General features: G+C 43.7%; 1 protein-coding gene across 3 annotated transcripts in view; it reads right to left on the bottom strand.

Moving 5' to 3' along the window:
- RAP1A (RAP1A, member of RAS oncogene family) overlaps window positions 1-23,066 on the bottom strand; it is a 119,705-nt gene extending 96,639 nt beyond the window's left edge. The window contains exon 1 of one of the 3 annotated variants that reach the window (XM_060772791.2): window positions 22,771-23,066. The gene's annotated coding sequence lies outside the window, so the exon portion shown is untranslated. Of the gene's footprint in view, window positions 1-14,744; window positions 14,831-22,770 lie in introns of those variants that run through there. The other 2 variants (XM_067468081.1, XM_067468080.1) reach the window with 2 other exon arrangements.
- Window positions 23,067-25,049: the final 1,983 nt, after the last annotated feature.

Raw genomic sequence — 25,049 nt, 5'->3', positions numbered from 1 at the left:
AGTCTTAATCTTTGGACAGCTTCATCAAATATGCTCATGATCACTTCTCAAATCTCTGGCTAGTGCGTAGCATGATTGGCACAGCAAATTTATGAAATTGAGGAGAAGGGACTTAAGGAGGAAAAACAGCTAATGAAGAAGGCCCCCCACCTGCAAATGACAGTCTTAATCCGGATCAGATCCCTGTGCACTTACTTTGAAGTGAAAAAAGAAAGTAACGCTTAGCTGAGTTCTACATATTTAATAAAGCATATCATTTAGCTCTGAAGTCTGTCAGTTATGTTTCCTTACAGTATTTGTAATAAGAAATCAAGATATAATTGGCTTGAGATATGACTGAAATCAGTTAAAATATTTTAGTGCCATATATAAAATAAAAAATAGTAATAAAAATATTCAAAACTCTGCATTTTGCTTCCATGTGCAGACCATACTTTTTTTGTAAATGCTTCAGTGGTTTTACACAATTTTGTCCATACATCGCAGCCTTAGAATTAAGATGCTCTGACAAGAAGAGCTCCTTTGTTAACAGAGAGCGCATGTATAAGTTATTAAGTGCAATACAATGTTTGACAAAGTAGGATTACAATGTTTTGAAAACGGCCTCCATTTAGGTAAAGATGTGACCATGCTGTGTGTCTGAAGAAAAAAAGACATGAAAGAAAGGTTTACTTGAAAAACAAGATATAACACAATCACAACAAAGCAAGCCTCGCTAACAACAGAGCAAAAGCATATTTAAGTGCTGCTTGTTAGGCAGAGACCAATGGCAAAGGAACACTCAAAGCACTGTATTTATAAACACGGCTTAAACACCCAAATTATTTTGTGAAGGTAATTCCATTTATACTTTCACTTATATCAAATTTTCAAGACAAAGGAGGATTGATTCAAAAAGGCTAGTCTCTGAAGTCTGTGTTCCCTAATGGTGATACACTATCAAAAAAAAGTGTCAAGGAGGAAAAACTCAATTGCTTCAAGAAGCAGCAACCAGGAGTGATTTAATGAAATCTAGAAAAGGTTACTATAGAGATCCAAAGACAACCTTTGACCATTTAAAAGCAAGAACTGCAAAACTATTTACAAAATACTTGAAGTAAGTTTATGTGTAAAGAACATGAAGATTATGTAGGACTACCAATGACAGGTTGTTTCATTATGCTGCATAGTTCAAGATCTAAAACACGTAAAATAATTTTGTTTGTGGTCATTTTAACACACAAAAAGTAGCAATCTTGATGTATTTAAATAAAGTATCCGAAATATTAGCACAAAAAAGAAATCTGAACCACACCCCACTCAACTTAGTTATGGTAATGGATAAAAAGTACACATTTTCACAATAACAAAAATACTAAAACCGCTTTGAGTCCCCCTAGGGGTGAGAAAAGCGGTATATAAATACTGTAAATAAATAAATACTAGAGTCCTACCAGTAGTATCAAGTCAAGATATGAAGTGATTGGGACTACAGTGCATCCACAAATATTCAAGAATTATTTGAAACAGATCACAAGACAGAGGTACCAAATGCAGGTAGTCCCCAAGTTACAAACATCCGACTTACTAATAGTTAAGAACAGGAGTGAGACAATAGGACATGAGAGAAATCTACCTCTAAGAAGGGAAATTCATTCCTGAAAGAGTTATCATAGGAAAAAAGGGTCTCCACCGAAGCTTTCACACTACTTTTTCTTTCAAATTTTTCAAAATCCAATTATCACAGGGACAGAAAGTGCAGTACAATTTTCTGAACAGGGGCATAGACAGAAAAACAAACACTATGGGTGTGTTAACCCTTCCCTATGCCTTCAAAAGCATGTATGTGTGTGGCTGGAATTACACTTTTAAAATGTTTCTATTTACAAACTAAAATTAAGAACAGACCTACAGAACCTATCTTGTTCATAAGCTGGAGACTGCCTTTATATTCATACATAAGTCAACGTTATGTATATAAGATGAGGGTAGGTTTTGGGGGCAAAATTATGGATTTTGATATGACTTATGGGTATGTAGAGAGTCATTCTGCAGGGTAGAGAAAACTCCAATTCCAACTTGGGGAGCAAACTATCCCTTGGGGATTATCACCACGATTTCCACATGCAAGCATTCAAAAAAGTTACATGTGCCACCACAGCAGAGAAAATACAAGGGTGTGTGCTGCTTTTAGGTGTTTGCAGGATGGTAAAAGCTTTTCCCACTTAATGCAGAAGGGGTGTTCCTGATATGAGTTAAGGTATCATACTCATATCAACCCATGGATAAACTGACCCAGGTTTTTTGGGTTGGTTTTCTGACACAAATTTCAATAAATATTCTTGAGTATACAGGATACATATCTTTTATTTTGAAGGGAGGCAATCAGTAAATTTACAATCAAAAATAAAATCTATGACATCTATGAAATTAGGGTGTTAAGACAATGAGTATAGTTGTTTTAGTTATAAATACAAAAAGAAAGTTAATTAGATGGATAAATAATTACACATAGAAAATCAGCAGCACCCAAACAAGTTTTCCACCTGGAAAAGTCAGTTCATTTTTTTTTAAAAAAAAAAAAAACTGCTGGATTTTTAAAAGGACAGAAGTGCTTATTAAATTGATTGATTTAAAATCATCAACATTGCTGCAAGTCACTGCATTCAATCAAGTTTTTCATTATGAAATTTGTACATCCCCTGCAAAAGGATGCACATTAACTCACTGAGATAACCAAATATATTGTTCTCAAGCTAAATTGGGCCTTTATACTAGTCTGAATCATAATCGAAAGACTTTGGTGATGCAATAGACAAAAGAATGTAATTTGCTTAGAGGCTCTCTGTATACATGCAAAAACATTACTTACTGAACATCAAGACAGAAGTTCACTTTTGCACTCCAGCAATATATATTGGGACAATGCCATAGAAGATGTGTTTGTAAATGTTACTTTTCTGTATCATAACACTCAACATTTTCATCCAGCATAATTATGCTGGGTGGAGAATGTGGAAGTTAAAATGGAAAAGGTATCGCTTCCCAGCTCTTCTCTGACAATGAAAAATCAACACAATAGTGGCTAAGGATTTTATAACCTCAACTAATAGCATGTTTGACCAGTACTTATCATACAACATTGCACCTATCCAGTAGCTGCTTTGCATTGTAATCGATAGCAGAATGGCTGTTGTCACTGAAGAGAAAAGCTGTCAATGGCTCCTAATATTGTTGATTTTCCAGCATTGCCTCTAGTACAATGAGTCCTTTCTGCTACATTTCTGATATTCTGGAAGTGAATCATATGACATCTCCTCCTCTTCCCCTATTCCCTCACTATTCCCAAGCAGGGAGAGGAACCTGATCTGATTTTTCTTGATGAAACTGACCATAATGTTGAGTCCAGGACACAAAAAGGGGAAATGGGTAGCTTGCAGGAGGAAGATAGTGGGTTCTGAAGAAAACCAAATCCAGAACACTTTAAGTTTTTAGACCAGAACTATCAGCCTAGAGCAAAAACTATGCATCTAGGAACAGAACGTTTTACTAACTTCCTGAATCATTAATCATTTGTAGTAGCATATCAAAGGCCCAAAGAACTCATTAACTCTTTTCTAATTTACGAATACAGCCCTTTTTTGGTGAATTATAGGCCCTTCTCCATCTATAGGAATCCAAGAGAGTGGATTATGGGGAAGCTTGTTTATGAATAGAAGCAGATGCCTTGAATGAAGTTAAGAGCAGCACAGGATATGGGAAACCTTAAAGTTTAAACACTTGCCAGACTGGTTTAAGATTTGTTATATTCAGATAAAGTTGCTCTATAGATTAATATATCTTTATATGGTGTTTTTGAAATTAAAAATACCATACAAAACAGATATCACACCAAGAAGCTCCTACTATGCAGGCTGCTGTTATATAAAATTAGAACTGCAATGTTGAAAGGAGTCTCCTCACTTATGAGTATCAAGCAGACACTTCCTCTTCCTGTTCACATTTTCCCCTATAATCTTTTTTTTTTTAAAGTTTGTTGCGCTTCTTTAATTCTCACAAAGAAAAAGATCTCTAAATTTTATGAACATTTTATTTGGTCAAATAAAATGCTGCTGGTAGAATTGGAAACACAAAGTTGCTGTACCCTCGGTGTTCTCCTAGGATTTTCGTCTTCAGGCTTTTTCTTTCTATCTGCAAACCATGAAGAAGTCAGATACTTGCCTCTCATACAGAGCTCTACTGTTTTAGCCATCCAAACACACATCTGAATACCAAAAATGATGTTAGACAATACTTTGGAATAAATATGAGGACATATCACATGTCTTGAAATTTACACTGTTGCAAAGTCCACATTGGTTTCTAACAAGTATGAATTATTTGCTCACCCATGCACACTTACAAGTTCTTCAACCAACTCCAGCTCTAACAGGGAAACAGCTTAATACAATTAATCAAGATCTACTCTCCTGTGATCTGAATAGGAACAAAGGCTTTTTATGTTACATGTATATTATTATTATTATTATTATTAACTTTATTTGTACCCCGCTAGCATCTCCCGAAGGACTCGATGCGGCTTACACAGGCCGAAGCCTCAGAACACAATACAGCAAAACATAACACAACAATAAAACAAAAGCAAATCAAAATAATTAAGCAGAATAACAACACTAGTAACAATACATCAGGACAGTTAAAAACTGGGCCGGACAGAGCAGTGGGTACAGGGTTAAAAGTGCTGAAATGGCAGGAGGAACACAGGATTAAAATAGTGCGGTGTGCAGCGATCTTAATTATACTAAAGTGCTTCTAGGACTTGGGATGGGAATTCCTAATCTGAGAAAGCACATTGGAACAGCCAAGTTTTTAGAATCTTTCTGAAAACTGCTAAAGTAGGGGCCTGTCGAAGATCTTTTGGAAGGGCGTTCCAAAGTCGGGGGGCCGCCACAGAAAAGGCCCTGTCCCGTGTCCCCACCAAGCGCGCTTGCGACGTGGGTGGGATCACGAGCAGGGCCTCCACAGATGACCGGAGTGAGCGTGTGGGTTCGTAGATGGAGATGCGGTCGCGCAGGTAGGGTGGTCCCAAACCGTTCAGGGCTTTGTAGGTGAGCACCTGCACCTTAAATTGGGCTCGGAAAATAAATGGCAGCCAGTGGAGCTCCTTAAACAGAGGGGTAGACCTCTCTTGATAATGAGCCCCAGTTAGCATCCTGGCTGCTGCCCACTGGACCAATTGAAGTTTCCGAGCCGTTTTCAAGGGCAGCCCCACGTAGAGCGCATTGCAGTAATCCATTCTAGAGGTGACCAAGGCATGGACCACCCCAGCCAGATCCGCCTTCGCGAGGTACAGTCGCAGCTGGCGCACAAGTCTCAATTGTGCAAAGGCCCTCCCGGATACCGCCGACACGAGCCTCAAGTGTGAGCGATGAATCCAAGAGGACACCCAGACTGCGGACCTGTGACTTCAGGGGGAGTGTAATCCCGTCAATGTATATGTATGTCAATCATTTCATCTATACTGATTTGTATTATCGCCTTGACTTCTTCTTTGACCAATGCTTAAAAACCATTTTCTCTGCCTTTTCTCCCCCTATACTTTCCATCCAAAATGAGCTTAAAACTTAATTACCACCATTAACTGGAACTTATTTTTCCTAATGAAAGAACCAAGGCATTGACATCTCCGACTCATCCTCTGTTCGGATATCAGCCAGCATGCCAATCAAGATACAGCTTTTTAAGATCATGTGAGATACAGGAATGCCTCAGCAAGCAAGAATCCAAAAGTGGTAGGTTAAAACCCAGCACCTTAATCAGTGGCTGAGATCTGATGAGGAACTCCCTTCTGGGCATACAGAAGATTGGGCGACCTAGAAGGCGCTGAACAGGCTGTGCGCTAGCACCACAAGATGCAGCACATACCTTAAGAAATGTGGCTACAAAGTGGGGTCCACGACATGTGAGTGTGGAGAAGAGCATACTACAGACCACCTACTACAATGCAACTTGAGCCCTGCCACATGCACGATGGAGGACCTCCCTACAACAACACCAGAGGTACTCCAAGCGGCCAGCTTCTGATCAAAGGACATTTAGCATAATGCCAAGTTTGTGTTTTTAAATGCATTTAACTGTACCCTCAACTTGCTTCTGACATGATATATAAGTACTTTTCCTACTGTCAAAAAAGTACTGGTCCTCAAATATTTGCGGCCCTCTGCTGTCCCTACAAAACACCAGAATCAAGGTCATGATTTACTAAATATCCTCTTAGTTAAGCTATGTTGAATTATAAAATGTTGTTTTTCCAAGAACACTTAAAGAAAATACAGTACCTATTTATCCCCCTCAAAAACAACACATTTTATTTGACCTCTCAGGACTGTGGACTACTTAGACGTTTACTAAGAAAACCAAAATCAAATCCACTCACAACATACTCAGTTGCCCCCTGAGTGCTTAGATGAATGACTTTCAATCAGGGACTCAGTTTCAGGGACTAAGAAATCTCTATGAAGTGGAATTGAGACAACATGATATACAATATAAACAAGTCTGATCCTTGGAGGCTTATATTGTAAGAACAAATAATGCTTCACGAACTAGCAAGAGTAATAGCTTCAGTGTGCTAACCACAAAATACAACATTCTTTGACCAGCTGCAACATCCACAAGAGAGACGTTTTTAGAAGAATTTTAAATGTTTAAGCTTTGCAGAATTTCAAGACAGAAGCATCCTTAATATATTAAAAGTGACTGAGGGAAACAGTCCCCAGAGAACACCCTTATCAAAATGTAGGATCCTTCAGAGCAAAGTCTAATTGGGAAGGAAGGAAATACAAAACAGTGTAACTATTAAAATTCTCTTTACTTTTGAACCAAATTCACACTTCATAAGATGAAGCGCCATGGTTTGTTAAAATTCTGCATTTGTTGGCATGCACAAATTACTAAAAACCATGGTTGGTTGGCCATGATACCTAACAAAAATATAGAATGTTTTGCTGGTTGACATAAGATAACTTTTTCAATCTATGGCAACTGTCATGTTGATTAAGCACCCGCAACATCAAAACTTGGTTGCTTCCACTATGTCAACTATTGCTGCTATTGCAATGGAAATACCTTGGGAAGTCAGTCTTGGTCACGGTGGTCCGCGGTCTTGTTACATCCCAAAGAGATTAGTGCAATGAACTCTACGTGGGGTTGCCTTGGAAGACTCTTTGGAAGCTTCAAATGATCCAGCGGGCGGCAGCCAGATTGCTCATTGTAGCAGCATACAGGGAGTACACAACCCCCCTGTTATGCCAGCTCCACTGGCTGCCGGTCTACTACCAAGCACAATTCAAAGTGCTGTTTTTGCCTATAAAGCCCTAAACGGTTCCAGCCCAGCTTACCTGTATGAACGTATCTCCCTTTATGATCCACCTCGGAAGTTAAGATCATCTGGGGAGGTCCTGCTCTTGATCACACCACCTTCGCAAATGCGATTAGTGAGGATGAGAGACAGAGCCTTCTCAGTGGTGGCCCCTCATCTATGGAACTCCCTCCACAATGAAATCAGGTCAGCTCCCTCCCTCCTGTCTTTCAGGATTAAGACTGTAGGACCAAGCATTCAACCAGAAAATAGTGCAATAGGGATAATGGACTAATGGAATTGAGAATTGGACTGGCTTGGACTATTATCTGGATTATGTGAGTTTAATTGATATTTTAATAATTAACATTTAATCGTATGGTTATCTGCTGCTGCTGTTTCTTTACATAAAACATTATATTTGCCTTAATCTTGGCACATCTCTCACATTTGCCTTTCCAGTTAAGCCTAGAGTCCGGTAAATCCCAGAGATGTAGTCAGAGACAGGCCTTAGTGTGTTGGATTGAGGCTATAAGACTTGCATAGGAGGCATGGATTCACTAAAATAGATGAGAAGATGACCACTTGTGTCATTCTAAAGTTAGAGAAAGGGAACAGAAAGAAATAAAGGTTGCTTACCTGTAACCGTATTTCTTCGAGTGTCCATCCGTGAAATTCACACTTATGGGTTATCCCTTCGCGCATGCGCAGCAATCCGGAACTTTCTAGAGATTTTGATGATTTAAAAATGATTATTTGAGTACAACACAAACCCCGCCCATCCCCCGCCCCCCCGGTATATAGGCCGTGGCGTGCGTCTGAGAGGTAGTTCCCAAGCGCCAAATAGTGACATAATACATATAGGCATGACAGAGGGGAGGACGGGCGGGTCGTGTGAATTTCACGGATGGACACTCGAAGAAATACGGTTACAGGTAAGCAACCTTTATTTATTCTTCGTGTCCTCCGTGAAATGCACACTTATGGGTGAATAGCAAGCTACTGACCTGGAGGTGGGTCATGCCACGCAGGAAAACAGTACAGCTCTGCCGAATGCGGCATCCTTCTTGGCCAGTATATCCAACTTGTAGTGGGATGCAAACGTGGACGGCGTGGACCACGTAGCAGCTCTACAGATTTGATCCAGCGGAACTCCACGCAAAAAGGCTTGAGAGGTGGAGACCGACCTGGTTGAATGGGCCACCAAGTGAGATGGTGGTTGTTTCCCTGCCAATTGGTAGGCTAGACGGATCGTAGAGACGATCCATGAGGCTAATCCCTGAGAAGATACAGGGTGCCCCATCGTGTCTTTCCTGTATTTTAAAAAGAGTCTGGGAGACTTTCTGTGAGTGGATGTTCTATGGAGGTAGAATGATAGGGCTCTTTTGACATCCAATGAGTGAAGGGCCACCTCGAGAGGAGAGGATGGATTTGGGAAGAAGGCCGGTAGTATGATGTCCTGAGACATGTGGAAGTGGGAGACTACCTTCGGTAGGAAAGTGACGTCGGTTCGCAGTATAACCTTGTCATCATGGAATCGTATATATGGAGGGTCTGATCGGAGGGCCGCGAGTTCACTGGTCCTCCTGGCCGAGGTGATGGCCACTAGGAATGCCACCTTCCATGAGAGATGGGAGATATCATTAGAGGACATGGGCTCAAAGGGAGGTTTTGACAGTTGAGACAGTACTAGCTCCAGGCTCCATTGTGGTGGAGGGAGGGAGACAGGAGGGTGAACATTTTTATATCCCTTTAGAAACAATTGGACCAGATTGTCTTGAAAAAGGGACGGCAAGCCACGTTTCTTTCTAAAGGAAGAGATAGCTGCTAGGTAACATTTTACAGAGGAGAGAGAAAAACCTTTCTTGGAAAGGTGAACTAAAAAATCCAGTACCACCTTTGTGGGTGCAGAGATGGGCTCGTGGCCCACTGATTTTGTGAATTTTGAAAATAATGACCACTTGTAAGTATATGATTTTGTAGTGGATGGTTTATGAGCAGCTAGGAGTATACGCGATACTTCGTCTGACAAGTTTACTGTGGTTTGATCCTCCATGCCGTCAGGCGGAGGGAGTGGAGGTCTGGGTGGAGAACGAGCCCGTTCTCCACTGTGAGGAGGTCCGGAATGGGGGCAAGGTGGAAGTAGTCCCCGTTGGAGATTTGGAGGAGGGTGGCAAACCAATGTTGGCGTGGCCACCAAGGGGTGATCAGGATGCAGTTGGCGTTGTCCTGGATTATCTTGGCTATGACATGTGACAGGAGGGGGAGGGGGGGAAAAAGGTAGATGAGGTCTGGTGTCCAGCGGAAGAGAAAAGCGTCTCCTAGACAGCCTGGGGATACGTGAGGGCGGAGTCTTGCGCAGTATATTGGGCAGTGAGTGTTCACTGGGGATGCGAACAGGTCTATTGTCGGTGTTCCCCATTTGTGTGTAATGGCTTGGAACTGAGACTTGTGGAGATGCCATTCGTGATTGTTTTTCCCTGTTCTGCTCAGTGAGTCTGCTAGAGTGTTGTCTTGGCCCGGTAGATGAATGGCTGTGAGGAGGATGTTTCTCTGAATGCACCATTCCCAGATGCGTGTTGATATTGACGTCAGTGTCTGAGACCGTGTTCCCCCTTGTTTGTTGATATAGAATTTTACTGCAGTGTTGTCTGTCACTACCTGGATTATGCGGTTGGAGACGATGCGGGTGAAAGCCCGAAGGGCTTTCTCTACCGCCATCATCTCCAGGGCGTTTATATGGAAATGTTTTTCCTGAGGGAGCCAGTGACCACTGATTCTGAACCCTTTGAGATGTGCTCCCCAGCCCGAGTTGGAGGCATCTGTTGTCAGGGACATGGATGGGTGTGGCTGTATGAAGGGCATGCCTAGGCGAACATTGTGTGCTTTTGTCCACCATTTGAGGGACTGGAGTACCTTTTGTGGTGGGTGAAGGAGTCGGGACTGTGGATCGTGGAGGGGGTCGAACACCCTGATGAACCAGTTTTGCAGAGGCCTCATCCGAAGCCGAGCAAAGGGGGTTACGGCTGTAGTGGAAGACATGTGGCCAAGTATAGACTGGATGGCCCAAGCCGAGGCCTGTCGGGAGTGGAGGAGGGAGAAAATAGCCTGTTGAAGTCTTAAGAAACGATCCTCTGGGAGGAAGGCTCTTTGAATTGTGGAGTCTATGATGGTTCCTATGAATTGAATACGCTGAGTTGGTTGGAGTTGCGATTTTTCGTGGTTCACCACTAGGCCGAGATCCTGCAAAAGAGATAAGGTATAATGAATATCTGTGCATAATTGAGCTTTAGAGGATGAGGCCAACATCCAGTCATCCAGGTAAGGAAAAACCGTTATGCCTTGTTGGCGGAGGTGTGCGGCTATGACCGCCATGCACTTTGTGAACACCCTGGGGGCGGTGGATAAACCGAACGGGAGAGAATTGAACGAGAAGTGGTAGTGATGAACTGCGAAGGTGAGAAACCTCTGGTGTGAATGTCTAATTGAAATGTGGAAGTATGCTTCTCGTAGGTCTATAGTTGCTAGCCAGGAGCCTTTAGGAATGAAGGGGAGGATGTTGGAGAGAGTGACCATACGAAATTTGCGTGGGGTAATGAAAGTGTTGAGTTTGCGAAGGTCAAGGATAGGCCTTAATCCTCCATCCTTTTTGTCTATGAGAAAGTAGCGGGAGTAGAAACATGTGTTGGATGTATGTGGAGGTATGGGAGATATGGCTCCTTTGAGGAGTAATGATTGGACCTCTTCCCATATGGTCTGGGAGGGTTGTGTAAGGATGACTTTTCCCACTGGTGGATATTCGTTAAATTCAATCGCATATCCTCTGTCAACTATATCCAGGACCCACGTGTCAGATGTGATGGACTGCCACTGTGGGAGAAAAGAGTGTAATCTGTCAAGGTAGGTGATTGGTTGTGTGGGGGAAGGGGGGGAAGGGGAGAGGTTATGCTAAAAACGACGTTTGTTGTTGTTAGAGGGCCTGGTACCACGGTACTGACCTCTAGACGGAAGTGAAGGGCGTCTTGTGGATGCTCTGTCGTCCTCTGTAGAAAGAGTTGTTGTATGGTCTGTTGTAAAATTGGGGGCGATAGTAATAGGAGCCCCAACGTTGTCTTTGATAAGTGTACGGTTGTTGGTCATATTTGTACACTGTTTGTTTCATCTTATGAGAGTGCTCCAATTGTGAGTCAGTCTCAGGATTAAACAGGCCTGCTTCATCCATTGGGAGGTTCTCAATGAGAGAGCGTTGAGCCTGGGTAAGAATTGCTGCCCTAAGCCATGCATGGCGGCGAAGGGCTACTGATCCTGCAATAAGTTTTCCAGAAGTATCAGCTGTATTTTTTGCTAGGTCTTTTTGTAATTTTGCCAACAGAAGGGCTTCCCCATGGAAGGCTTTAGCCAATGGTTGTTCTGCTGGTGGTAGCAGGTCTAGGTATGGGGATATTTTGTTCCAGAGGTAAGTTTGGTATACACTCATATAAACCCCATAATGGGCCATGCGTGCGAAAAGGCATGCTGAGGAATAGAATTTTTTGGCCATAGAGTCTAGTTTTCTCCCTTCTTTGTCAGAAGGGGATGCTTGGTTTATTTGTACTGGTTTTGGTTGAGCATCAGTTATCACAGAGTTTGCCTTGGGCATCTTAGAGAGCCATGAGGCTGTGGATAAATCAATATGGTATAAGTTTTCTGCTCTTTTAGGAGTTGCTGGAACCAGGGCTGGTGCAACTCCTGTATTCTTTAGGATTTTCAACAAATATGGAAGAGTGGGCAACACAGTGGATGCAGGTGTTTGTTGTTCAGTGGAGGTGAAGCATGGATCTGTCACAGTGTCTGTGGGCTCAGGTGTGGTGAGGTTTAAGGATCTAGCAAGCCTTATCAGTAGTGCTGAGAATTTTTTAAAATCCTCTAAATGTTGAGGGGAAGGATCAGGATCTGGTTGAGGGTCTTGGATGACTGGTGTGTCATCTGTAGCATCCAGTTCAATGGTTTCTGGGTCTAATTGGGGGGGCATGATTGGATCCAGAGGGAAGATTTGGGGTTCCAAGTCTGTTTGGGGATCCGGAGGGCGAGAGAGTGTGGCTGAGGGAGGGTCACGTGGGGGTTGGGGAAAATTTGGATCCGAGGGGAGAGGAGAGTGGGGTCCTCTGAAGGTATCAGGAGGATGGGGGTAGTAATAGGGATAAAAGGGGAAAGGAGGAGGAGGAGGAGGGTAAAGGTGGTAAGGGTAGCCATGAGGAGGATAAGGCTGTTGGTGCTCTAAAGGCACAGAGCGTGCCTTCTTGGGAGGGGGAAGAGAGGAAGCTTCGGAGCGGCGCGGAGCCGGGGAAGGAGAGCGGCGGCGGCGTCCGGCCGCGTGCGCCGAGGTGTTGGGCTGTGCGGGCGAAGGGGATTCGCCCGGATCCGGGGATTGAGGAGGGCTGGGGGAGGGGGGAGGTGAGGCTTGAGAAGGAGGAAGGGGAGGAGGTGAGGCGGAGAGATCCTCCGGAGGCTGCGTCTCAAGCTCCAAGTGTGGAGCTAAGAGCTCCAAGGGAGGGAGGTGGGAGGGGTTTTCCATTTGGAGCATGCTGGGGAGCGGTTCCTGCAGATGCAGAGCGGAACCGGGAAGGAAAGGCACAGTTTGCAACATAGGAGGACTCAAGGGCTGTGTGCCAGTGAGTTGCCGTCCCTTTTTTTGTTTGTTAGCTTTTTCCTTTGTTTTAGAAGACCTCGTGGTCTGTTTTGTTGTTTTAGATTTTTTTCTCGGCGGCTCCTCAATGGGAGCGTCTGCCTGATCTTTGCCCCGCCTATCCCCAACGTGTGGGGAGGAAGGCTGGGAGGTCTCCTGTATCGGGGAAGATTGGGAAGGAGTGGGAGCCGTTTGCGGGGCCAGGGCCCGCTCATAAAGCAGCGCTTTGAGCCTCGCATCCCTGCTCTTGCGCGCTCTGGAGGTGAAGGTTTGGCAAATCTCGCATGTTTGGAGATTGTGGGTTTCTCCTAGGCAAAGGAGACATTTAGAGTGCCTGTCTGCCTCGGGGAGATTAGCCCCGCAGGCAGAGCAATTTTTAAAAGACAGGGAAGACATGCTAGCCTGAAAGAGTCGTCAGCCGGTCCGAGTCAGGTAAGGAGAGTTTGGGAGGTCGATAAACAGTCCTGGTAAAAAAGCCAAAGAAGTCCGATCGCAGAGAGAAAGTCCTAAGATGCTGCCTGTTTGGCGCGGAAAAAGGAACTACCTCTCAGACGCACGCCACGGCCTATATACCGGGGGGGCGGGGGATGGGCGGGGTTTGTGTTGTACTCAAATAATCATTTTTAAATCATTAAAATCTCTAGAAAGTTCCGGATTGCTGCGCATGCGCGAAGGGATAACCCATAAGTGTGCATTTCACGGAGGACACGAAGAATAAACAAGAATTTGCTTTTTTTTGGGGGGGGGGGGCATCATGCTTGAAAACCCTGTACATATTATGATATATTTGTCTATAATTAGGAGTCAGGAAATTTGGGCTTAGCTCATTCATAATACAACGAGTTGTGTAAGCAATGTTCAGAATGTCATGCTCTGTTGAACACTTCTTCATTAAAGGGAACATACGTAAGATTACAGCATTTGCACACCTACCCAATGACTGGAAAAACTGAGTACAGTGCATTTTTTTCCATGAGATCTTTATGCAGGGAAACTTTTTCCTGTTCAAAGAAGCAACCATTTTAAATAAGAGATGCACCTCAAATGGCAACATAATTTTATTTCAGATAGGATTGCCTTAGCAATTATATTTCAGCAGTGAACACAAGGAGTTTCTCGGTTGCTCCGATATACCCAAAAAAGGGGAAGATTTTCTCTATGTTACTGCATTTTGTGAACTGTCTCCAAACAAGGAAGTTGGATACATCCAGTTCTGGTTTATTGTGCAATCCATGGGGATTTGGAAAACTCTTGAACCTTTACTATACTGCAAACGCACATCTGGGTAATTTTAAAAGTAATCAAGTGTCAGAAAGTACACAGGTCACTGGAATCATACTTTCCTTTCTTCTACATAAGCAGCAGGAAATATTTTACTTTTCACATTCCAACAAAGATAAGCATCAGTATCTAGGTTTTATAATTATGTTAAACCCTTTACAATCAAATAAATGCCGTGCTCCTTATTTTATTATTGCCTGCAATAACACCCAATAAGCACCATGAGTTACACTTCCTTGAACACCATCAAGCATGCAGCTAAACTATTAATGTGGGTACATGGCTATAAACAGTAAGGCTTGTTTTCCCTTTGGTTTTTCAATAAGAATTTAGATATTAGCATTTCAGAAGATGGTAAGAACAGTAAATTCAGAATGAAATCAATAATTACAAGGTAATTTGATACTGAAAGATTAATAAGCACACACATATATTCCCCTATGTTTAAATCACACATACCATAGCGGTAACCAAGTATAAGCTTCAGAAAAGGCTGCTACAATTGCTGCAGGTTCCCTGCTGTTGTACTGCAGTTCCTTGCAGCAGATGTATGAACTGTGGATGTCAAACCTATATACAGAAATGATCGTCAGTACACACGTGTTGAGAAGTCCTAGCCAAACAGAATTCCCAGGATATTTATACACAGATATTTAAAGAAAGAGATTATATCACTTATATTTTGCATGACTATTGCTTGTAACACTTACTCCACCCACAGCCACCGCCAAGAACAACTCACATTTAAATTCACACACACACACACATAAATCAACCTACGAAATACAGAATTGGTCTTTTTAATATGTTTGCTGAAAGAATCGGCTCCTGAAGCAAAGTCTTTCTTCCAGACTCCATGGAGAGCGATCTTATATTATATATGAACCATCGTGGAGATTAAGATCCTCCAGGGAGGCCCTGCTTTCCGTCCCGCCATTGTCACAAGCGTGATTGGTGGGGATGAGAGACAGGGCTTTCTCGGTGATTGCTCCCCGGCTATGGAACTCCCTTCCTGGTGAGATCAGGTCAGTCCCCTCTTTACTGTCCTTTGGAAGGATGGTCAAAACTTGGCTGTGGGACCAGGTTTTCGGGACAGGGCAATAAAGCAGCAATAGGAAAGATTACCAGGCCAATTAGACTTGACATGGGTGACTAGGACGGTTTTAAATGGTGTATTTTAATATTTTGATAAATGTTTTTAATGTTTATGTATATAAGAATGTGTGTCCCGGCATTGAATGTTTGCCGTATATATGCTGTGCTCCGTCCTGAGTCCCCTTCGGGGTGAGAAGGGCGGAATATAAATGTTCTAAATAAATGTTTTTTAAATACATCCAGTTCAAAGAATTCTGAAGAAATATAAATGAAACTTCTGAATATGCTACAGGCTTTAGTATGTTTCAATGACAGCATTAAGATTGTGCCCAATGATTGTGCCGTACTTTTGTCCAATGGCTGGTCTATATTTTTTTTAATATGTTTTACATAATGCAATGCACTCTCCAATAAAGACAGGTGTTCTAGTGCTAAGTTATCATAGTGTTTCCCTAAATTTCACATATGTGAAGGGCAAACACTTTGTTTGTGTATTTTGCTGCAGCTATTCATTTATATAAGTGATAAAGTAAAGGTAATGGTTAATCTAGTCATGTCCGACTCTGGGGGGTGGTGCTTATCTCCATTTCTAAGCTGAAGAGCCGGTGTTGTCCATTGAGACCTCCTAGGTCATGTGGCCAACATGACTGCATGGAGCGCTGTTACTTTCCTGCCGAAGTGGTACCTACTACCGATCTACTCACACTTGCATGTTTTCCAACTGCTAGGTTGGCAGACCCCCGGGGCTGCAGTGGGTTTAACTACTAAGCTGCTGAACTTGTTGACCAAAAGGTCACAGGCTCAAATCCAGGGAACAGCATGAGTTCCCACTGCTAGCCCCAGCTTCTGCCAACCTAGCAGTTCAAAAACATGCAAATTGAATAGATCAATAGGTACCACTCCGGCGGGAAGGTAACGGCGCTCCGTGCAGTCATGTCGGCCACAGGACTTTGTAGGTGTCTACGGGCTTAGAAATGGAGATGAGCACCAACGCCCAGAGTCAGACATGACTGGACGTAATGTTACCTTAGGTTGGCAGAAGCTGGGACTAACAGCGGGAGATCACCCTGCTCCCTGGATTCGAACTGCCAACCTTTTGGTCAGCAAATTCAGCAGCTCAGCAGTTTAACCCACTGCAGCACCAGGGGCTCCATGAGTGATAAACACAGCCAAAATTGTAGATACAACTAAAGTTTTAATGCCATAGCACTGAAAGAAGTCATTCAGGAGCAAGTACTAGTACTATAATAAGCATTTAGAAAACCTCAAAGCAAGATTATTTGCTGCTGCCAAACTCAAGTTCCACTTTGTGCCAACAATACCCTCCTGGGTTTGGAAGGTGGCATAAAATCTATAGCATCTGGCCTATCAAAACCCACATTTAGTTGGTTTGTTTACTCCATTGTGAGCTACTGCAACAGTCTTCATGCAAATAAAGAACATCCAAAGAAAATAGCATACAAAACTGTAAATCCCTAAGCTGAATGATTCAATCCAAATGGCTACTACCAGGATCAAGGTTGGAAGGCACACATACTAGGGAGTTAACTACCACTGAACCGTGCATGTAACTTACTTCTGATTAAATATGCCAAGGTCACGTTGCCGTACTGTAATCCTATGCATATTTACTTGGGAGAAAGGGCAGTTTCAACTGCTAGAGGAAATACCAGCATGCAGTTCTGTTTCTTCCAGTAAACACCAAGTAGCTGTGGATACCACACACATTAGCAAACACTTGCATGAAAAGCCAGCACATAGGCATAATATTAAACCGCAATGAGTCGCCGCACAGGCTGAGATATTAGCGGTATACAAGTGTACTAAATAAATAAATAATATGTAGAGCTACCCAAGTACTAAACTCTTGTTTCAAACTTACTCAACAGTTGAAGCACATGAGTATTATGTGCTTAACAGGAATCCCTCATTTATTAATAATCCTTACTGTTTGATTGCCATACAGACCTAAAAGTGTTTCCATGATTATATGCATTTTAAGGAAACCCAGCAGTTTCTGTGTTAGAGGAATCAGCTAAATATATTGGCTGAACCTAATGTAAGCATTAAGAGAGAGAAAACATTCTTCTGAAGTAACAATAGTTGTTTTGTTACAATGTCAAGCTTTGATGAAAACACCATGTATGAAAATAGATTTGTTTACAGAATCAGTGGGACACAGAACTTCCTGTTTCAGCTTAACTCCACCTTAAAAATTACACATGTTCTCCGATGGGTTCAGAATGATACTTCATAATCTGTCACCAACTGCAAGAAGTTGTTCAGGCATAAAAACCGAAAAGTTCAGAGCTTAATGTACAATCAACAACAAAGAATTAGCAAACTGTTTTATTGCAAAGGCAATGAAATGCACTTCTTTGCCCAATTAAAATCGGTGCCTTTCATTCCTGTCTTACTACAAATATGCTGCTTTTGAAAGGGAACAAACACTGAACATTTCCACTGCAACAGGAAGGAAGTGCTAGCAAAGCTACTCTCATACTCCCTTCCCTAACCTGATAAATTTCCCATGTTTTAGATTGCTACTCTCATAATCTATTACACCAAACATCAGTGCTAATGAGAAACTCTAAATTAAATATATGTTAGCCATGTCAAGATTCAACAGCCAGGATTCAAATTCTTTCAGGGTATACAGTATCCTTATCGAAAATGTTTGGGACCAGCAGTGTTATACAGATTTCTGATTTTGGGATGCCTGTATTTACATATATGCACACAATGAGATATTTTGAAAATGGGACCCAAATTCATTGTATACAACTTATACACTTAGCCTGAAGGTAATTTTATATACAATTTTTTTAATAATTTAGTGCATGAAGCAAAGTTTGTGTACAGAGAACCATCAGAAAGCAAAAGTGTCACTATCTCAGCCACCCATGTGGACAATTTTGCATTTGGGAGTATTTCAGATTTCCGAATTCTGGACAAGAAACTGTTCTAACTGTACATGCTGTTTCATTGCATGTTCAGATGAGTTATTCCTTTGGAGCTACATCAAACACCAATTGAAAAAAAAATACCCAGTTTGAAAATGTTTTGGAGGCCACAGAAGGATTGTTGTGGCTCAAAATCCAGCTCAGTCGCCACTTTGAATCTTTCCTTAAATAATATAAAAATATATTTTTAAAACCAACTGAGCAAAGGCTTCAGGTATTTAATTCAGTTCAAGCTGTGACATATAACTAAAGAAAAGTGCTGCTATAATGAAACCAAATGGCAAATATTATGTGGTTGGGGCAACAGGCTCTTAAATGTCATGTCAACTTCAATGTCCTAATAGTTTGCACACCTGAAGAGAGTGGTGAAAGGCAAGAACTTAGTCTGTTTCCAGGAGAAACTAAAAGAAGCACTAAAGAGCCTCCACTCTTCCCATTTTCCCATCAAATTCCTCACCATTATAGATATAGCCTTCATCTTAAAGAAGCTACATATATAATCTACCGGCTGATTCCTATAACAGCAATAGGTAGCATAACATACGCCTCTCCACTCCATTTGGAATTATTGGACTACTGAAAATAATATTCTTTTTATTTCTTTCCTCCTTTTAAAATTCAAATGCTACACATATCAGCCTTCATGGGGTTCAACTGTAAGCTGGAAAAAGGGAACAGAACAGAGAGATTTCCCACTGTGCAAAGAGGAACAAGTATTAGAGGGCTGCACAGTTGGAAGCAGCTCAAAATCATACCACAGAAGTCAAAAGTCATCAATCCAAAACACAGACCATCAACACTGAACTGGAACAGAAGACCTACCTCAGTGCAAACCCATCAACAGAGACAATGAAGTTGAGGTTATTACAGAGAAGCCAGGCTGCCTGGAATCTTCCCATCAACCACAATAACTCAAAAACAGGGAAGTACAGGGTCTCTGGCGCCCAGTGTCTTTTCATAGTATCCTGTTGCATGGGAAGTGTGGGGAAATGGTGTGTTTCATTTCCCCATCACTGGCACCAAAAAGGAGGAGAGATCCAAGGGTGGAACAGGGAGGGGGGAAGTTTGGCAGCCACTCAAATATTTGGCATTCTAGGTCCTGAATGCCTGTCACTTCCCAAATGTTAGGTCAGGACCCACCAGTGAATTGTGGAAAATCTCCCAAGCAATCCCTTGCAGATACTGAGTACAGAAATGTTTAAACATATCACATTCCTATACGAATTAAACTCCACATAGCAAGTCTCAAGAATCATTAAATTTCCATTGATTGAATTGACTTATAATTCCTCTCAGGAACCAGTAAAATAATAATAATAATAATAATAATAATAATAATAATAATAATAATAATGCTTTATTTATAACCAGCACTATATCGCCAAGGGGACACACAAACAATTAAAGGATACCTAAAACCATGGATAATGACACATCTCATATTTTAACTACATTTGGACCAGCATCATGTTGGAGAACCCAGAGAAGTTCACAAACATATTCTGTAATATGGGTAAGTAAAAATTGTGGTTATCTACCACAATCCATGAATAAGGGGCGTCAAGTATATATACCACACAGAGACTACAGAGCAGAATGGCCACTGTGCCAATTTCCCAAGAATTCCTTCTCTGAGTACCATCTCGCTGGGAGGGGAATGGGAGGCAATGTTTTACAATGGCTCCATTTCTTCCTCAAGAACCATACCCAGAAGGTGATGCTAGGAAACTCCTGTATTTAAAGATCAAACTGTAAAGACTCTGGCACAAGCCAGTAAAGGTGGTCCCAGTGGTGATCAGCACACTGGGTGCAGTGCCTAAAGACCTTGGCCTGCACTGAAAAACAATCAGCGCTGACAAAATTACCATCTATCAGCTACAAAAGGCCACCCTACTCGGATCTGCACGCATTATTTGCAGATACATCATACAATCCTAGACACTTGGAAAGTGTGCGACATGTGATCGAATACAAAAGTCAGCATAGTGATCTTGTTTGCTGTGTACTAATCTTGTTGTATATCAAAAAATAATAATATCATCCATCAACTTAAGCTACAACTTCCAACAGATCCAAGTTAGCAAGAAGTCAAACAGTTTGTGGGCCCTTCCAGACAGACCCTATATCCCAGGAACTGATCCCATGTTTTCTGCTTTAAACTGGATTATGGGTCTGCACTGCCAAATAATCTATCATAAACAAAATCAGGTCCTGGGATATAGGGCCTGTCAGGAAGGGCCCTGTGCTGCACTACGCCCATTAGAAGCTAAAAGCCCAGCCATGCTAAATCCTTTAAAGCTGTGACTCCCAGTCCTTCGGGTGTTTTGGACTTTTATCTGCTCTGGAGTTGGAATTCAAAACACCTGGAAGACCAGAGTTGGGAACACACTGATAGAGGCCCCTTCCACACAGCTGAATAAAATCCAACATTATCAGCTTTGAACTGGTATATATGGCAGTGTGGACTCAGGTATCCCAGTTCAAAGCAGATATTGTGGGACTTTCTGCCTTGACATTCTGGGTTATAGGGCTGTGTGGAAGGGCCCCTAGATTAACCGTCCCTAGAATCCCACACTGGGCATGGAGGAAAGGCAACACTGGAAAACCAACGTTTGCTAAACACTGATATTGATCAACTGGGGGCCTTCTGCAAAAAAAAAATAATTAAAAAATCCCACAATATATGTGCTTTGAACTGGGTTATCTGAATAAAATCCTACATTATCAGCTTTGAACTGTAATATGTGTCAGTGTGGACTCAAATAACCCAGTTCAAAACAAATATTGTGGGATTTCCTGCCTTGATATTCTAGATATAGGGCTGTGTGGAAGGGCCCAAAGTCCACACTCAGATAATATGGGATTTCCTGCCTTGATATTCTGGGATATAGGGCTGTATGAAAGGGTCTTGAGTCCACACTGCCATATATTCCAATATCAAAGCAGATAATGTGGGCTTTTATTCAGCTGTGTGGAAGGTGCCTATGTTGCTGAGAGTTTTCTGGGCTGCATAGCCATGTTCCAGAAGCATTCTCTCTTGATGCCTGCCATAGATGCAGGTGAAACGTCAGAAGAGATTGCTTCTGGAACATGGCCATAAAGACAGGAAAACTCACAGCAAACCAGTGATTCTGGCCATGAAAGCCTTCGACAACACATAGATCTCCAGAATATCCTTCTGAGGGCCCTTTCACACAGCCCTTTATCCCAGAATATCAAGTCAGAAAATCCCACAATATCTGCTTTTGAATTGGGGGTCCTTCCACAAAGCCCTTTACCCCAGAATATCAAAGCAGAAAATCCCACAATACCTGCTTTGAGTTGGGTTACCTGAGTCCACACTGCCATATATCCCAGTTCAAAGCAGATAATGTGGGATTCTATTCAGCTATGTGGAAGGGCCCTGATAACTCAGATAACATGGGATTTCCTGCCTTGATATTCTGGGATAGAGGGCTGTGTGGAAGGGCCCTGAGCATGCATGGACAGCAAATAAAGAGAAAATAAAAAAGAAAGCAACACACACACACACAAAGGACTTCAACTCCCAGAAGTCCCTGCTGCTTTGGCCAACGACCAAGGATTCTGGGAGTTGAAGTTCCCCAAAACTGGGAAGCAGCAGAGTTAGTCTTCGAGGAGGAGCCCATCCCTTCCACCTTTGGCGCAGGGTTGGAAAACACTCCAGCAGTGAGTGGCTGGCTCCCCTTTGGCCACTCCCAAGGGTTTCAGAAAAGGTCCTACTTCCCGTCCAGCCTGGGAGAGAAGTCCACCAACACAAAAGGCAATCCGGGAGAGAGGAAGAGAGGAGGAAACCGAGGGAGAAAACGTGGCTTTTCTGTGCGCGGTGCCAGATCCCAAGAAAGGCACTCTCTTAAGAATGGGAGCGTGGCTTCTCCTTGGGAAGGGAGGCTGGAGGCCAGATCTGGCTCAAGAGCCACAATTGCAACACAGACACACAGCTGACTCTTTGGTGGGCACTCCTTCTTGGCAGGGAAGCAGGCGGGTGGGCTGTCAGCGCGTCTCCCTTGCCGAGTCCTCCTTTTTTTCCCTGGCTGCCTCCGGCTATTTTACGCACACGCAGCCAGGGGAAAAAAGGAGGACTCGGCAAGGGAGACGCGCTGACAGCCCGCTTGGAGCCAAGCCAGAGAAGTGTCTGCGGGTGTCTCTGACCCACAGATGCATACAGATGCCCCCCCCCCCAACGGGACCATTCCCCCTCCTTCCCTCCTTTTCCCTTCGGAGACGCGCCTTCCTCCTCCTTTTCCTTCTCCTCCCAGTTTTTGCGCACGGGAAAGAGAGCCACCCGCGCCCTCTTCAGCCGGGCTAGGAGCCAAAAAGGGAAGCAAGCGGGCCCCTCGGCCTGGCAGGCGGAGAAAGAAGCGCTGGGCCCGGCAGGAGAGACGGATTCGCCCCCTTTTTTGGCTCACCCCGTTGCTGCTGATCGCCGGGAGCCAGCGCGCAGCCTCTTCCTCTCTGTGTGCGTCTGTGTCTCCAGTTGGTTGGCTTTCTCCAAGCGCCTGGGTTGCTCTCGCTTTTCTCTCCGGCTCTTCGGCGCCTTGCCTTTGCGGGAAGCTCAGCCGAGGGAGGACGCGTCAGTGGCTGCTTCTCCTCCTCCTCCTCCCTCCTTTCGGCCCCCCTTTTCCTGCCTGCGATCGGGGAAAGAGGAGGAGGAGGAGGAGCCGGCAAAAGGAGGAGCGAGGGCGCGCAAAGGCGGGCCAGCAAAGAGTTGGAGAGCAAGAGGAAGGAAGCAAGCGAGCGAGCAAGCGGGGCGGGGGTTGGCCCAGCCTTGGCTTCGCTTCCAACGCTGAGCCTGCCCCTTTCCACTGCTTGTGGGGAAGAACTGTCCCTTTCCACTGCCCTCTTTGCGTCTCCTTTCGTGGCTGGAAACTAGGGACAAACGTCCTCACCGGACAGAGCTGCCTTTCCTTCTGCGTATTGCAGCACTACTCCTTTGTCGGCTTGGCTTTGCTCCTTTTTCAGCTGCGGCAGGACTAATCTCCCAAGGCTGTGGTCATTCCACCTCCCAGAATGGATTTCTGGATTCCTGCACCTTGGAACAGCCGGAAAGAACCACTGGGATTTAATGCTGAGTCTTCTTCATCGCCTCTGAGCATAGGAAGAGTGTGTTTTTTCTTCCTCTTCTCTCTCCACGCAGCAGGGAAAAAGTTAGGAGGCGGGGCTCCAAGGGATGGACTGCAGTCACTTGCAGAATAATAAGAGACCCATCCAGGGCCATAGCGGGGGGGGGGGGGGGGGGGTAAAATTCAACCCTACCCTGAAATGTGCCATGTTATTATTTATTTATTTATTTCATAGATTTATATCCCGCAGACTCCAGCCAGAAAATCAGGAGACAGACTTGTAGCCGGGGGGGGGGGGGGTGAGAGGCTTCAGCCCCCCCCCCCCCCGAAATTCTCATGGTGGTTCGCGAAAAGGCCTTACTGGTGCATTATTTAAACTGTTATGTTTATTCATATCATGATCTGATCACCATACTCAATATATCCCATATGCACGGGGGTATTGGGGTAACGATACAAAAGGTTTGCTGGGGTAGACCCTCTTTCACTCAGACTCACCCCCCCCCCCCCCCAATCGAAATCCTGGCTACCGGCCTGTCAGGAGACACTTACTTCTTGGGAGGAGAGCCATGACCAATCTTGATAAAATAGTGAAGAGTAGAGACATCACACTGGCATAGTTAAAGCAATGGTATTCCCCATAGTCACCTATGGATGTGAGAGCTGGACCATAGGGAAGGCTGAGCGAAGGAAGATAGATGTTTTTGAACAGTGGTGTTGGAGGAAAGTGCTGAGAGTGCCTTGGACACCGAGAAGATCCAATCAGTCCATACTTCAAGAAATAAAGCCTGACTGCTCATTGGAGGGAAGGATACTAGAGGCCAAGATGAAGTACTTTGGCCACATAATGAGAAGAAAGGAAAGCTTAGAGAAGACAATGATGCTGGGGAAAATGGAAGGAAAAAGGAAAAGGGGCCGACCAAGGGCAAGATGGATGGATGGTATCCTTGAAGTGACTGGATTGACCTTGAAGGAGCTGGGGGTGGTGACGACGGACAAGGAGCTCTGGCATGGGCTGGTTCATGAAGTCACAAAGAGTCAGAAACGAATGAACAACAACAATACCCCTCCTTTCTCACCCCCGTTGCAGGGGGGCCTGGGGGGCTCAGAGCAGTCTCACAACAAGCACCATACAGTGCCATCACCATCATAAAACATTTCAATAAATACATTAAAACAGTTAATTAAAAACAATTGATTAGACATGCCATTTAAAAACCAAATCCAAATCTGGGTCAATTCATTGTCCTGGGTTGCCTGAGTCTTCTTTCCACTTGTTGCTAGTCGAAGTTTCCTTCTGAAAGACAGGAGGGAGGTGGCCAGTATGATGTCCCTGGGAAGGGAGTTCCACAGACGGGGAGCCACTGTCTCTCGTCCCCACCAATCGCGTTTGCGTTGGTGGTGGGATTGAGAGCAGGGCCTCTCCAGATGACCTTAGACTTCGCGATGGTTCATAACAGGAGATACATTCGGACAGGTAATCAGGGTCAGAACTGTTTAGATCTTTAAAGGTTACAAAAGAAACCTGGTTTACTCATAACTTGGTTAACCATTTAAAATTCTTGAGTAAACCAGGTTTCGGGGAGGGGTGTGTGTTAGAACCCTTTTGCGAAATTAGAACTCTT

Source organism: Anolis sagrei, chromosome 4 (genome assembly GCF_037176765.1).
Source record: "Anolis sagrei isolate rAnoSag1 chromosome 4, rAnoSag1.mat, whole genome shotgun sequence".
Taxonomy (NCBI): Eukaryota; Metazoa; Chordata; class Lepidosauria; order Squamata; family Dactyloidae; genus Anolis; species Anolis sagrei.
This window is presented reverse-complemented; position numbering and strand designations above follow the sequence as displayed.